The following is a 13,284-nucleotide window of genomic DNA, read 5'->3' as shown; positions in this document are numbered from 1 at the left end:
AGCTTCCTCTGCCCTTCCCACTTGGTCACTGCGCTTAGTGCTGACATCACCTGGGACATCACCGCGGGGCAGAACAGCTCTTTCTGCCAGGGCTCTCGGCAGACTGGCAGGGCATCCCAAATGTTCATGGTGCATTTTGTGTGACTGGAGGGGTGGGGATGGCAGCCCGCAAACACAGAACAACTTGCATGTTTTAAAGGAAGCTCCAGAAAGAGCGTCACGTGCCAGTGAACACATCTAGCAGAGCTTCCCTGGTTCGACAGCCATCTGGGAGGGCACTTGGCAATTAGAGACCCCAGAATTACACCCACCTCCCAGCCCTGTCCCCTTCTCCCGTGCCCACCGCAGCCACGCCGTGGCTCAGAGTCCTCTGCTGCCAGGAGCTGCCCAGCCATGGCAGGGGAAATCTGAACGCCCTCCGTACATCGGGGCTGAGCAGACAGCAGGGGGGGTGGTGCTGGGCCTCTGACACTGCCCCCACTCAGTACACCCGGGGTTTGAGGAGCCTCAGCCAGGCCGTGCTGGGCAGGCCGAGCTCAGACAGTGACGGTGAGAAACCAAACCCCTGCCCAGCGCCCCCCTGCCTGTGGCCCGGCCACCGCTGCTGGGTGCAGGCAGCGCGGGCAGCACGGGCAGGGGCGGGCAGCGCCGCTTCAGCCCCCTGGAGAGGCCCAGCAGCATCAGGTGTAGGTGTTTCTAGGCACCAAGTCCATGTGGAACTTGCATTTTGGGCAACAGTGAGATTGAACAATGGATTCGTTTTCTCGGTCCTTCTCAGTATAACTGGGCCTGTGGATATTTTAGTGGATTTTGGAAAGCTGGAGGTGAGCTGTCTCTAGGGAATGCCACTGTCAGACTCACAGCAGGTACCGGGTGTTACCCTTCAGACCCCATCTGCCAAGGTTTCTAGAGATCTGGTTTAGAGTCTGACCTGTAATGGCTGTTAAAACGCTTTAATCAAGGTAAGAATGTAATGGCTTGAGAAACAAGAAATAATGCCCTGGCTGCTGCTGGGTGTAATAGGAAGGGAATGTATAGAACTGGCAGAATTATTTTTGGTGCAGGAGGAACACAGGACACAGCACAGAGGTGCCAGGATCTCTGTGATCGTGTGTTTCTGGGATATACCCACAGTGACGTGATGCTCCAGACCCTGGATTTCTGCTCTTGATAACACATGACCAGCTACACACGTACCAATAGCAGCCAGGGGTTGTTTTTACTGTGTACTCAGCTTTGGGGATTGCTGGTGAATTTTGTATAAAATGCGTAAGTGGAGATTTGAAGGGTTTTGTTTCAGAGACGAGAGCCCGGAGCCTTTGCTCTGAGTTGGCAGCGCTGTGATTTCTCATGTCCCTGGGCAGAGCCTGGGGTTGAGAAGAGCCCTGCTGCTGTGTGGAGCTGCAGGAGGGCACACAGGGGACAGGGCTCTAGAAACACGGTTTCAGTGGATAATGCTGGGTTTACTTGTACAGATCAAACCCGAGGTTTTTCCCCATTATTTTTTTTGTTGTTGTTTGCTTGATTTTTGTTTGTTTGTTTTAGTGTACTTAACCTATTTTAAAAGCAACAAATGAATTGTTTTATTAGTAGTTGTTTAATTAGTAATAGGTAACTGAACTCTAAAGAACAGGCAGATATCCTGGCAAACACAACCTTGTTCTTTTGCCACCTCCTCTCAGGAGCTGTGCCCGTAACCTCACAGTTTCACCCAAGATCAGATACTACCCTTCCACCTAGCAGCGTTAAGGCAACTTGGTTGTTTAGCCACGAGCTGCAGAGGAATACTATGGCTGTGTCAAACCTGATCAGTTTTGGTTTCCAACACTGTAAAGTAAGTTCAGCTGGGGTGATCTTTTAGCAGACACCTGAAGTATGATTCAGACTTGCATTTTTGGGATATTAAAAAGAACCTTTTAACCGCTGTGCACCCAGTCCTGTCCTGGTGCATCTCACAGCCCTTGGCTTTTCCTGTTGCCTTACTGACAACACAGGCACTTTCAGACTCTTTATCCTGCCTGTGGTTTTTCATTTAACATCTCACAAAGTCCATTACCCTCAATGCCACTTCCAATTGGCATCTGAATTTAAGGTGAAATCTAGACCTTGTAAGAAATAGGTTATTCTGTTCTTCTTCAGATGGTTCTGTCTCCTACGCAGTGTGATTCACTTTAGCTGATTCATTTATGCAACCTGACAAAAATCTCCCATTTTTTTATGGATGGCTTCTCCGCGTGTCACACTGAATTTGCTCAGTCGAACAACGTGTATCCACCAGTGAACTGGAGAGGAAAGTGCTAAAGCTAGACGGGGAAGCCATCCTAAGATGATACTTCCTTTCCTACTTTCCTTCTCCTAGAAGGAGGCTTTTTTCCTGTTACTTTTGTTTCTGTTGTTCTGTTTGTGTATGTGCCTACATCGCATTGCATTATCCTTACACCTCTGCCTCAGACTGGTACCCCACTGACCTAAGCTATCTGTGTGAGATGGGCCTTCTCTCCATCGTATGTCCCCAGCATGTTAAATTTAGTTACCTGTTTGTGGCCACTCAAAAAAGGATTAACTCTTCCGGCTATCAGTGTGAATACTTTTATACATACAAACTGTCTTTGCCTCCGGTGGGAAGAAGCCTCCATGCATCTCGAAAGAGCAGAGTCAAGTCAGTAATAGCAGAATCAGGTTTGGCTCAGGTCAGGTGCTTGTCACAGGATGTGATGGTCACTTGAATATCCTCTGATCCCCTCCAAGACATTAGGTATTCACTTAATGCTGGTGGTGGAAGCAAAGGGTAGTGGGTAGAGCATCGGATAGGGGGTCGCAAAGACTTGAGTCTGTGTCCCACTGCTGTCAGCGGGTGGATCAGGGCAGTTCCACTTGACCTGAGTGTGCTTACGTGTCAACCCCAACATCTACAGAGCAACTCGTGTCTCTCAGGAGAGGAGGGTGTGGGTGCTGGGAGAAGCACTGTGGTTAATCAGGGCACCCCTGTCTTGGAGCAGTGGGATCCCCAGCTGGGGTTTTATGCACTGGCTCCAGGGGAAGGATTTGATCCTGCCCTTCAGAATGTTCTCTCTTTGGGGAAGAGGCGGTGGGATGGACAGAGAGGTGTTGGATACCTGCTGTGAGCTGTATTAGGGGTGTGCTGGGTAAGTGAAAATCAGTCTGTCTGCCACTGGAGGAATCTCCCTGCTTTGACTTACCTCAGCCCAGGCTCTGCAGGGAGCAAGGTGATGTGGAAGTGGTCTGTCACCACTTTGTAGCCAGCCGCCTCATTTAGTGCAGTAAGATCATTTATTTTGATGCATAATTACATGGCTTGATACTTTAGTCAGCATTTAATTAATCCTAATGGGATGTAAATTAATTAAGAACACAGTTTGTCATATTCAGTTTGCTCTTACCCAATTCCACTCTCGTGGGAGCAAAATGGAAGATACTGGCTCCAACCCGGTATGGCAGTACTGTCAGCATGAGGTCCACAGCCAGTGCTGGCTACAAGGTATAGCAGAGCTCTGGGGGTGGGTGTTACACCTTCTTGTTCTTAAGAAGTTGTTCTTGAGAAGAGGTGTTCTAGGGGATACTTTCTTACGAGAAGATACCTGCTTATGAGAAATGGATCGATGACCTAATACTGAGTAAAAAAGGGAATTAAGATAGGAAGGAGAAAAGTGCAACAATCCCCTTCCATATTTAATCACTGCACAAAACTCAGTCATTGTAGGTAAAATCTGCCTGGTCAGGAGACATCAGAACAATGTTATGCTTTATTCTTCTATGTAACATTTTGTTATGATAGCAAACCTTTTCTATATTACTGTTTCCTATGAAGTTCAACTCAGATGATAGTATCATGTCCTAAATGTGGTTCCTATTCAGCAAGAAGTAACTACCAGACCACCTCAACTCCAGCAATCTCAAGATTACACTGACAGGGTGTGAAAAAGATAGAGGGGGAAGAAGAATTTTCTGTTTCACCACTGGGGAAGTGGGAATATAATATGTGCTAAACGATATGCAGCAAGCAGCGTCATATTCATTTGTCTAGAGCCAGGGTAGGACGTGTCTTACCAAACTTTACCTCTTTAAATGTTGGGTGTGTTGTCCAGATGAATAGTGACAGTTAATGGAAAGAAGGAGTGAGGCACATGTTAGATGGGAATGACTTACCCTCCTGGGAATGCTGATCTCTAGTGATGACAGGAGGAGCCCACAAACCCCACCTAAACTAAACATCCCAGCATTTCGACAGCTAACATGAGGGGAGATGGAGGGGAGATGGAGGCCTCCTGCCCACGTACACTTTCCCCTCAGGAAAGAAGGGGTCAAAGTGGGACAATTGAAGCAACAGGATGAATGGAAGAAGATGCCTATTTTGGAAGCAAATGCAGATAGGTTATTTCTGCTCTACAGCTACTATTCTAGAAATACCTGTGCATTCTCACCCCTGGTAGCTTGTCTGTGTGTCATATATTAAATGATCAAAGCAGTGCTCCCACATATCATGTGGAAAATCGTGAAGGCAATCAGCACACATACAGCTCAGTGAATCAGTTGTGTCCTGGATGCACCAGGCATCCAAGCAGGCAGTTGATGTGGGTATGAACAGTGATGCTTTGTATGGGATTTCTGGGCATCAGGCAGCCTGCTTAGGGCTTGTGTTCCAGCTGAGCTGCTGGACACAGAAAATCTCAAACAAAGGTCGTATTTCTTTTTACGTTCCAACAGTTTTGTAAAAGGCTGGCCATATAAAGCATTCTAATGTAGGACAAGATTTTGTAAAATAATTTAATATCCTTGTATGCTAAAGGACCCTTACTAATTTAGTTTTCAAGGGACTGGTTTCCCTGATTGTGGAGTCCAGCATTAATCTGACCTTTTCTTATTCTTCATTCAATAACTCATCTATGGAGGCTATTCTTGCAGTGCTTTGTAGGTGTCTCTGTTTATTAAATCTGTCTTCCAGATCAAAGCTCTTCAGAAGGAATTTTCCATGTTAGTTGTGAGATATGAAAAAATAAAGTAAAATAAAACTTTTTTTTTTTTTTTTCTTGTGAGCTTTTGACTTGGTAAACAGGGAGAAATGCTGTTCATTTAATAATCTACCATTCCACCTTGGCTATGTCATGTGTGTTGTTGACTTCAGTCTCTAAAAATAATAGGCTCTTAACAAAAGTCTTTTCATGTTTAGATCATTTAAAAGGGCTCACCTGTGTAGACAGAGTAAGCCTGTCCCACAGGATTTGCCTCTGGTAGGGCTCTCTTTCATCTTCCTTGCTGTCTATTCACATGAAACGTAGGAGTTTCACATATTTAAGGCCACATCTACACTAGAAAATAATGCAATGTGAAAGGAGAGGATCTGAAGAGCATCAGTTAGGTTGGTGATAAGGGTACAACATTCATGCTGTAAGTATTTTGGGGGATTTAGCTTTAGCTGGGTCACCTAGACTGAATGCCCATAGACACCTGGTACTTTTGAGTACATCTTCCAGGGCAGTTTCATCCAAACTCAGCTCATGTGCTCCAGGACCACTCCACAGTAACATCACAAGTTGTGGTAAGCAAGGACAGTCAGGAAATCCACCACAAAACCTCCCTCGACTCTCTTGCAGAGATTTACCCCATCCAGTCAAATGTCCTGCTGAGCAGATATGCATACTTATGAATGCATACACATACACTGTCCCACAGCCTTGTTTCCACAGGGCCCAATCTAAAAACATTGATTTATCAGCTCCACAATGAGGCTGACTAATTCTGCTGTCCCTTAACATCTAGCCTGCACCATTAAGAGCGATGAATAATTCATCTGCTTCCAAGATCTGGCTGATAGAAAGCACCACTGGCCTTCCAGCTTATTTTAGAATTATTATGTCCTGTGGATGCTATCTATGTATAGAATATATACAGATAGAAAAGCCTCTGAATGAATAAGAAATTCCACTGAAACTATTCTTTGTGTTAACCACAATTGTATTGGGATCTCTGGAGTGCCTCGGATAAAAATCTCCTTTTAGCACAAGTATCCTAATCTTTCGGGACAGCGTACTCTAATATAAGTCCTTCTTACATCTGTAACATCTTAAAAAATAAACCTCCTCAAATTCCAACCAAACAAAAAATTCACCAGAGTGAATTCCATTTGGTCCTACCCCTTCTGAACTGAATTGAGGAAAATTGGTGGATCTTGAAAGTAATATACTTTTATTTCTCCTCAGTCCTTTGTGAAACACTTCAGTGCACCCACAGCTTTACAGTCATAAAGAGTGCAAATACCTAACTCAAGTTTTATGGTTTGGCCTGAGCAAAGCATATTTAATTTTAATTAGCAATAGTCGCCTCCATCAGAGAAAACAAAAATTTGCATGGGCGGAAAATGGATACACAGTCCTTTGTTGGTGGCTTGAAAGCATGCTCACCTGTAACCATTCATTAGCATCAGCTTTGGCTCTTTGCACCCATGGAATAGCCAAGAAAATAATAAAAACACTGTTACATATATTTGATCTCTTGGTAAAAAAAAGCATATTTAAATAGTTCCCTGCCTAGGGAAAACCTTTTCATGTTTCTATGTGTTTGTCTTTTTATCTGCACCTGACCAGGTGTATACTACTGCATGTTTCAAACTCTCATTTGAACACGTGCTGCCCACCAAAGAACTTCCAGATGCTGTGTCACGGCATGTCCTCGATACAACACCGTGTGTTGTGCTAGGTCCTGCAAACACATTTGTCAGTAATAGGAAAGCTCCCTGTCTTTATCCTCTTCCAGTCTTTCCATAACTCCCAGACATGGGATCTGTGTTAACAAGCTTACAATGCAAAACTGCAACTTTTTCAGTTCAATCTTGTAAACAGGAGGGAGTTGGACTGAGGTCTTAAAACGATCCTCAGACACCCTAATGCATGCTCAGATTTTCAGATTGCCAAGTACCCACCCTCCTAACAAGCCCTTCAGCCCATTGCTCCAGAGTTTCTGCCCAGATTAGGAACTCAGCTCTAGGCTCTTACTTTGGAAAATTTTCTTAACTCTCCTCATAGACAAGTTGGCTAGGCTCTCTCTTTTATCAATGACAGCAATTCCCTTCTGCCTAATTCTGACCACTTGTATTTGGAATTGTGTTCTGACTAAGTGTCTTCAGACTTCATTTTGGATGTATTTGTCTGTTCCAGGTATCTGGCCATTGTTCACCCACTGAAACCACGCGTGAATTATCAAACAGCAACCTTCCTAATCGCCTTGGTCTGGATTGTCTCCATACTTGTAGCTATTCCATCTGTGTATTTTGCTACTGAAACGGTGTTATTTATAGTGAAAAACCAGGAGAAAATATTCTGTGGTCAGATTTGGCGAGCTGACCATCAGATGTACTACAAATCATAATTCCTCTTTATCTTTGGCACCTGTCATTGTGATGACCTTGTGTTACGCCAGTATATCGCGGGAGCTCTGGTTTAAAACCGTACCAGCATTTCAGACATAACAGATCAGAAAGAGGCTTCGATGCAGAAGAAAAACTGTTATGGTACTGATGTGCATCCTGACTGCCTACATTCTCTGCTGGGCACCCTTCTACGGCTTCACAATTGTCCATGACTTTTTCCCCACCATCTTCGTGAAAGAGAAGCATTACCTTACTGTTTTTTATATAGTTGAATGCATTGCTGTGAGTAACAGCATGATAAACACCATGTGTTTTGTAACTGTAAAAAATAACACCATGAAGTATTTCAAGAAGATCACGTTACTGAGATGGAGATCGACATATAATGGAAGCAAATCTAGCACTGATTTCGACCTGAGAACAAGGGCAATGCCAGTCACAGAGGAGGTAGACTGCATAAAACTGAAATAAATTTTCGGCAGTTTGAATCTCACATATTTCAGAGAGGGGCTAAAGGGAAATAATGCCTTCTCAGAAGCTTCTTTCTTGTCTGTGGGAATACCCACCATTGGTGAGAGCCCTCTAAAAGCAGCCTACTATGTATTTCCACCAGAACTCTTTTCACTGGACTGCTGTATAACCCCGTAACTCAGACTGATGCTGTGCTTCAGTTCACCCATCTGTAAATCTGGGAGGTAGATTTTACAGTTGTTTAAAATTTAAGATGAACAAAAAAAAAAAAATCTATGAATGCATTAAAGCATATTACAATGATGTAAGAGTTGATTGCTGATCCTAGCAATGATGCCTCTTTGTTTCTTCTTAAGAGAAATTACTTAACCCCTTGGAGCTTATCATTTGTACCGTTTGGTGTCCTTTTCCTTCTGCTCATAAGAGGAAGGAAGGTAAAAAAAGCCCATTTTGCTTCATGTCACTCTTTATCCTCTCAGTTTACCCCTCATGATAAAGCTCCTCAAAGTCTACAGACCACCAGCTTTCTATGGGCCAATGTGCAGCATGCTCTTATGAAAGGCACATTCTCTACAAAGGTAAATACTGCCTTACAGTCTAGTGAAAACCTCATCTCTTCCTGTGACACCTTGCTTAAAAATATTCCATCAACATTACACTCTGTAGTTTTATGTAGAGTGTTGACTCTGTTTATTATGTATTTGGAAATGGCACAGCTACATCTTGAAGGGTTCTGTTCCCTTCTCTCACCTCCAGGCTATGGCCAACTTCTGCAGCTTTGATTCGCTGAGCTCTTCAAAGAATCAATCACAAAATCACAGAGGTGGAGAACAGCAACTCCAGATTGTCTAGTCCACCCCTCGGCTCAAGCAGGGTCAGCTAGAAGAGGTTGCCAAGGATTGTGTCCAGCTGGGCTTTGACTGACTCCAGGGATGGAGACTCCACAGCCTCCCTGGACCACCTGTGCCAGTGTTCAACAGTCCTTGCAGTAAAGAAGGGTTTTCTTATGTTCAGATGGAATTTCATGGGTTTCAACTTGTGTTTCAACTTGGTTTGCAGAGGGACCCATATAAAACTATAGCATGCTAGCGGGAAGAAAAACACCCTGCTGAACCAGATCTAGACATTTTACCAAGCCTGTGTACAACTTCAAAATAAAGTACAAGTAGGGCCAAAATAGCATAGAGATCTTGAGATGATCTGTCTTTCTGCAACCAATGGAGACAGACTCTAGGCTTCCACAACCCCATCAGTGGTTGAGTTGAGTAGCTCATTGTTTGGTCAAGGGTGAGGCAACAACTCAAGATGAATTGTGCATTGCTTCCCCCAGAGCTGTTTTAACTATTCTGATTTTATGCAACTCCAGGATGGGTGTATCTTAACTGATAACTGTGATAAAGTAGGTGACAGTAGCAGTAATACCTACTCATTTAAACTACACATAAGGTATCATGGATTTTTGTGTACTGAAATCGAGTCTTTTCTATCGTGATGACAAATGCTTCCTGTTTTAAAGTATGTGGTACCACCTACTTTTGGAGTAAATGGCTTTTGTAAATAATTTGTCTATTTGTGTACTTAAAGTGAGAAACAAATCCTGCTAATAAAACAGTAAACATGGAGTAAATAGCAACATTGTGAACTATGTTTTAGATTTTCCCCTTTGCCACAGTTTTCCTACTCAAGTGACTAATGTCAATTCTTCCATTTCTGCTAAAGAAAAACTACCAGGCCGACCAATTAAGTTTAATGCAAAAGGATATTCAAATCCATTAAAGTGCTGAAATCCTCTCATCATTAGCTGCTCTTAAAATATACATGTTGGAAAGGGTATCAAAATTTCCTCTGTTAGGCAAAACAATTACTGAAATAATTCTTCAAAATGACAGTTTAGAATAGGGGTAAGTACTAAATCAATTTGTTTCCCAGCATGCCAAAGAAATTTAAAGGATCAGAGAGTTGCAGTATTCCATCATCAGGAGGCTTAACCTTGGAGTTTCTCTTGAAATCTCAGGGTTTCTTCTGAAACTGCACCCATATTTATATCTTGAAACCTGCACTAGTTATTGGGGATTAGCTAGCAATACTACCTGTTATTAGAGTACCCTGATATTCCTTTCACCTATTTTTCCTAGACTTTTCCTGGTGCAACAAAGCCAAACAAATGACAATTTTCCACACCTGGAAATCTACCTCAGGCTGAGTTATTAAAAAAATAAAAAGCTCATCCCCCACCAAGCAATATAGTGCCAAGCAAAAACCAGGGAAAGAATCGCTTTACATTTCTGGAAATCACTTTGAGAGCTCCAAGAGACCTCTTCTGGTCTGTCCTGCCCAGTGTTCTCAGACATCACCATGTCCCTGTCCCTGAGAAGGGTAGTAAAGCAGCAGCTGCCACAGCCCCTTTTGTGGATTTAGGTTTTGGGGTCCACAACACTGCTGTATTTTGACATTTTAGGGTCTCCTCAGCAGCAAAGCAGTGTTTCAGCCTGAATGACTGGATAGGGCAGGAGAAAAAGCCGTGCTTTGCCCTCAACTGCATTTGTTGTGAGCAGCATCCCCAGAAAGAGGGGGATTCCTACCCAGGAAGGGTGGCGGTCTCCTGTTCCCTATCAGAGTAGCCAAGCAAGTCCTTAGCCTGTGTCTGCACCAACTCCAAACACCAAAAAATGGTCACGGGTTTCACTTTCAGGGACCAATGTCTGCTCATAAACTGTGCTCCAGCAACCAGGGGCCCAGGCAGTGAGCCCAAGGGCCTTGCATGGGGACAGAAACCCAATGGAGGATTTTTGTGCCCATGGAACTGATTTCATCAAGGGAGTAATGGGGTACATTACCTAGGGGTACCTACATTGGCCAGGGCCTGCCTGCCACCCATGACTACAGTTAAATGGGGAATTTAGAAGACTCTTAAAGTCACTTAAAAACTCCCTTTAAGTGCAGAAGTGTGCAGCTGGCCAGGTTCTGACCTGAGTGGCTCCCTCAGGCAGCAGGGGACAGTCCAACCAGAGTAGCCGAGGGAGGGGGCCAGACCCCATGCTCCCTTTAGTGATTTGTGCAGGAAAAATTAAAAATAACAGAAAGGCTTTTTTGTACCCACCCACACAACTCAGGCTAGGGAGTGTGGGTGCCAGTGGGTGCTCCAGAGATGGGTGCTCCCTTGGCTCCCTGTCAGGTGGGGGCTACCCTGATGCCTCCTGCCCGGCTGCTCCCTGCAGAAACGCCTTCACACTTACACTGACTGGCAACATTTAGTGAGGGAATTGAATATGGATCGCACCTACCTGAAGCTTTGCTTGCAAGAGCCATGCTTAAACAGAGAAAGAAAAGCACAAGCTGGAAGGCAGCATCTGTTGCAGAGGAGAAGCAGCCCCTTCCAGCACAAGCTCTTACACACTGGAAGGCACTAAAAACTGCAGCAAGACCTCCACAGCCATCAGCTGCCTGCTGTTTGCTCCACTGGCACAGCAGCAATAAGGACTTCACCACGCAGGAACTGTGGGATGTGTCAAGGACAAGCAGTAGGTGGGGGTGAGGTATCATCCTCCTGAGAGCTGTTAGCAGAGTTTAGATAACCATGCAGTGAATAACCAAGTCTCAGCTGTGGCTTGCTCCAATTTTTATTGCCAAAAGCAAAAATGTAGTGCTATCATGCCTGATTCTAGCTCAGCTGTCCTCCTGTGGCACAGCTCCCAAAACCATAGACTTGTTTCCTTCTGCAGCAGCTCCTCCAGTGATAACTGAAGGTAAAATCCAGTCCCTGCTCCTTCACACTGGCTCTCTGAAAAACAACAACAACAAAAAAACAGGTGCAACTAGAAACTAAAATGGTGACCCTGAACAGCTAAGAGAAGATTAAGAAAAAGCAGTTATTCTCAGCAACAGGCACTGAGAAAATAAAGTATGTATTTTAATAAAGCAAGAGCAGGAAAAGAAACTCCAACCATTGCCCCTCTACCAAAGGAGGATGGCCTGCAAGACCCCAGAGTGGGTCACAGTAGCCAGGCCATGAAATTTCCCTGAAGACTCACTCACTCAGCAGCTCAGACTTAAGTGAGCTCCTTCTTTTCTGAACCTGGCAGCCTTTCCTGTGGCAACAGCACCCTCCAGCTGCTGCCTCTGCAGCACAGCATCATACGCCTTCTGCACTGCCCTGGAAACTGGACCACCTCGCACCAGCTACCTTGGTGACAGGGACATACAGATATTCCCAGGATTCCTGGGCCTCCAAAAAGTAGCAACAGATGCTCCAGCTTTTGTCACCCAGGTACCTAGGCACCTACCCATCACTTCTGGTGTCTGAATTCTCCCTCGCTCCCTGTGTCGGCAGGGCTGTGACCCTCACTGGGTGCTTGGGCTACAAAACACTGGATATCATCTGCGCTGAAAAAACACCACCATTAAGCAGAAGCAAGCAGAATTGAGACAAGACAAGAAACTACTCCCTTGGACTCACCAGAGATCCTCTTCTCTCTTGTGCTGTTAGGATCCTGTTCTACAGACTCCACCTTAACACATGTTGCCAGGAACAGTCCCCAAACCACCGATGAGATGGGCAGCACTGCAGCTTCCAAAGTGACCTTCCTAATACCATCCAGAGCAAGAGAAGGAAGAACAAAACCCAATACAAAGCCACCACAGGAATCCTGAATAATAAGAACCAACACTGAGCACGATGTTGCTCAAAGCACAAAGTCACCTCCCTCAAAACCAGGACTGGGTAAAACTGACAGAAGAGAAGACGCAAAGATGGTCACAGTTCCCAGAAAAAGACACGCCTGAGCTCAAAAGACCACCAAGGAATATAAAAAGCCCATGTAAACTCATCAACCTGCTCATCTGCTGGTTCCAAAAGAAAAACATGGAAGGTAACAGACAGAAAGCATGCATCACAGAAAACATGTTGAGGCACAGCAATAAAATCTGGGGGCGCAGCACTCTGAAAAAACCAAACGCTGAAGCGCTCCAAAGAAGCTGTGAGGTGGACAGCTCCAGAAAAGACACACAGTGAAGTGCTCCAGACAGCAGGGTGATGAAGGGCTACTATAGGGCCACGTGTTGAAGATCTCCAATAAAAGACAGGTGCAGAAGCGCTCCAAAACAGTGAGGCACTGAACCACTGCTCCACGATGGTGCCATTAAGCACTCCAACATACAGCAGGCATTGTAGAAATCAAGCCACAGGTCTGGCCCCCTCCCTCGGCTACTCTGGTTGGACTGTCCCCTGCTGCCTGAGGGAGCCACTCAGGTCAGAAAAGGAGCCATGTGGTGGATGTCTCCATAAAAGCACAACAGGGCAGTGTTCCCCAAAAGAACAGGTACTGAAGGACACCCTCCAGGGCTCCCTGAGAAACACTCTGAAAAATCACAGGTGATGAAGAGAGCAGGAGAGTCAGACAGTGAACAACCCCCTAAAGCAGGGTGGTGAA

At 45.0% G+C, this 13,284-nt stretch overlaps 1 pseudogene; it reads left to right on the top strand.

Annotated features, from left to right (window-relative positions):
* Positions 1 to 3,426: 3,426 nt before the first annotated feature.
* Positions 3,427 to 7,855, top strand: LOC113490603 (annotated as a pseudogene).
* Positions 7,856 to 13,284: the final 5,429 nt, after the last annotated feature.

This window comes from Athene cunicularia, unplaced genomic scaffold (assembly GCF_003259725.1).
Source record: "Athene cunicularia isolate RWA unplaced genomic scaffold, athCun1 SCF_17, whole genome shotgun sequence".
Classification (NCBI taxonomy): Eukaryota; Metazoa; Chordata; class Aves; order Strigiformes; family Strigidae; genus Athene; species Athene cunicularia.
The sequence above is the reverse complement of the archived record's forward strand: the minus strand, read 5'-3'. Positions and strand labels throughout refer to the sequence as shown.